Source organism: Cryptomeria japonica, chromosome 9 (genome assembly GCF_030272615.1).
Source record: "Cryptomeria japonica chromosome 9, Sugi_1.0, whole genome shotgun sequence".
NCBI classification, from domain to species: Eukaryota; Viridiplantae; Streptophyta; class Pinopsida; order Cupressales; family Cupressaceae; genus Cryptomeria; species Cryptomeria japonica.
In genome coordinates, this window is record NC_081413.1 from 611,321,383 (window position 1) to 611,324,366 (window position 2,984).

The following is a 2,984-nucleotide window of genomic DNA, read 5'->3' on the forward strand; positions in this document are numbered from 1 at the left end:
ATTATTGGAAAAGAATGAAATAGGTAGGCTTGCATGTTAGTGAAAGAAAAATTAAACATCTAGTCCTAACTATTTATTCTCCAATACAAATCATGGTTTAAAGAATTTACATGCATATCTCAAAGGTTAAATTCAAATGATTCTAAATTAATATAGTTGTTGTTTAAGTCTATTTAATTATGTCATTTACTTATTTGCAGAAATTAAAATCTAAGTTAAATAGTCTATCTAATTTAAACAAAAACATACTTATATAGTTGCTATATAAATTTATTGAATTCTGTCAATTAATTATTTGCAGGAAATAAATCTAAGGTTATATAATTTATCTCAGATTTTAGTAACATGGAATTTAAAATAAAGAAAAAAAAAATACATTGATCTAACTCTGAATATTTTATTAACCCGTTAGAAAGTTTAAAAAAAAAAAAACTTATTTACATAATAAATCGTGCCCTAAAATATCAAAAGTATGTTTAAAAATATCAAATATATAAATATACTTTTGAAGTTATATATATATATATATTTTAAAATATAATATAAAATAAAATAAAAATTTAAATTTTAAACACAAAAAAAAGGGGAGGGCTTAGCCCCTACGGAACCCCCGCAGGGCTGCCCCCCAAACAACAGGCAGTGACCCCCAGTGGCGGCTGCAACCGCCACTGTGGGCCGCAACCCATAGTTGGGAGGCTTCGGCCCCGACTGTGGGCGGCACCCGACAGCGATGGCATAGCCGAGCTGCGGGCCGCACCTCACAGTGAAGGCCATGGCCACCTCTGTGGGACGCAACCCACAGGCACGGCTATGGCAACCACCACTGTGGGCCGCAATCCATAGTTGGGAGGCTTCGGCCCCGACTATGGGCAGCGCCCCACAGCGACGACATAGTCAAGCTGCGGGCTGCACCTCACAGCGACGGCCATGGCCACCTCTGTGGGACACGACCCACAGGCACATCTACGGTCGTCCCTGCGAGGAGCCTTTCCCCTCAATGATCGTCCCTCCTCCACAGCCGCCACTCCATGCTTCAGCCCTCCTCCCTGCAATCAAAAGAAAATTCATGGAACCCTAACCCGGTTGGGGTTAGGGTGAATTTAATAATATAAAAGGAATAAAAGAGGGGTTAAGGTAAAATCATTTATTTATAGTTTATTTTTATAAGTTTAGGGTTCCTAATTAGGTTTAATGTTTATGAAACTCTAAAATAAAATATGTTATAAATATATATATATATATACATATATATATATGTGTGTGTGTGTGTGTGTGTGTATTAGTTTTATATATATATATATATATATATATATATATATATATATATATATATATATATATATATATATATGAACGTATACAATAATGTTGTATTTATTGTTTTACGTTCATATTATATATGTTTATAAAACATATAGGCATATGGATATAGGAATATGAGTTTTAAAATTATATTTCTTTGGAGATAAATTCTTATTTTTAAATTCTAAAAATGATTTTTTTCTAAAGTTATTTTTTTTACTATAAGGGAATTATATAGTCCGCCTAAATTTAGGCTATTTTCGAATAAATTTTATAGGTCAATTTACATTAGGGATTTAATTGACCCTTTTAGTCGCATTAGATTAAACCCATTTTAATTATTGTTGAAATAAAATATAGGCATTAATAATCTAAGTGCTAGGACTGATTTATTCACTTCTTAAAAGCAATTAATGATTATTGGAGATTAATATCATCCTTGTCAATTAAATTAGAGATTTTTGGATTTAATTTAATCTACTGATTTAAATTGATGAGGTAATAAATAATTATTTTAGTATTTCGCATTTAATTTAAATATTATTTTGCTTACTTGAGTTAGTGGTTAGAGTTAACCCAAACATAGTTAAAACAAACTTGTTAGTGCGTTTCGTATTAGCAAATTTAATGTTATTAGGTTGTTATTTAAAAAAAAAATTATCCCGTTCGTGCCCAAAAGTTTGGGCATGACATTTTGGTATCAGAGCAAGGTTTCCAACACTAGGAACCTTTCTCCATTACATTTCACTTTAATTATTTAATTAATTATATTATATAAACTTTCCATGATATTTAAATTTAATTAATTAAATATCTCTGAAAAATTATTTAATTAATTCATTTTATTTTATTTTCTTATAAGGATGCCTCTGACTACGCGACAAGCTCGCAAGTACGGAAGGGGTCCTAAGCGTGTACGCATAGGACACAAAGAGGTCGATATGAAGGAATCGGTTCCGGAAGGGAACCCAGAGGCTCCTCCTGAACCACCGGTTGACCCAAACCAAGGTATCTTAGAGGCACTCCAAAAATTGATAGGAATAGTCTAGGATAGGTTTCCAGTAGAGGATCATCATGTTGAAAACCATAACTTAGGGAGCCATAGATCGGCAGATAGGGAACAAAGTAGGAATCCACCTCCTAATCCCGTAGAGAGTTAGGTTGGGCATGAGCTTGAGTCTGTGCATCTACCAGGACCACCTCCAGTGGCAGAGCCAGTGTATTATGAGAGATCACATTGAGATCCAGGGATTCTAATCAGAGAGGTTATGCGCCTCCAGCCACCATCTTTTGGGGGATCTACCGATGGGGTAGAAGCTGAGGCTTGGCTATTGAGCCTTGATAGGTGCTTTGCATTGCGCTCTTACGAGAGCAATCTAAAGGCATGTGTAGCAGCCCACCTATTGAGAGGAACAATCTCCACATGGTGGAGACAGGAGGAATACAAGTGTGGTTTAGTTGTTGATACCCTCATATGGGAGATTTTTACAGAGAGGTTCAGGGAGAGGTATTTGTTAGAGCATTACATACAACGTAGGATAGATGAGTTCCATGACCTCCAGTAGAAGGGTCTCTCAGTGACCCAGTATGAGAGCAAGTTCTTCGAGATCTTTCCCTACGTGGACTACCTGAAAGACAAGAAGCTTCTCATCAACTATTTCATCAGAGGGATGAATGCCGGC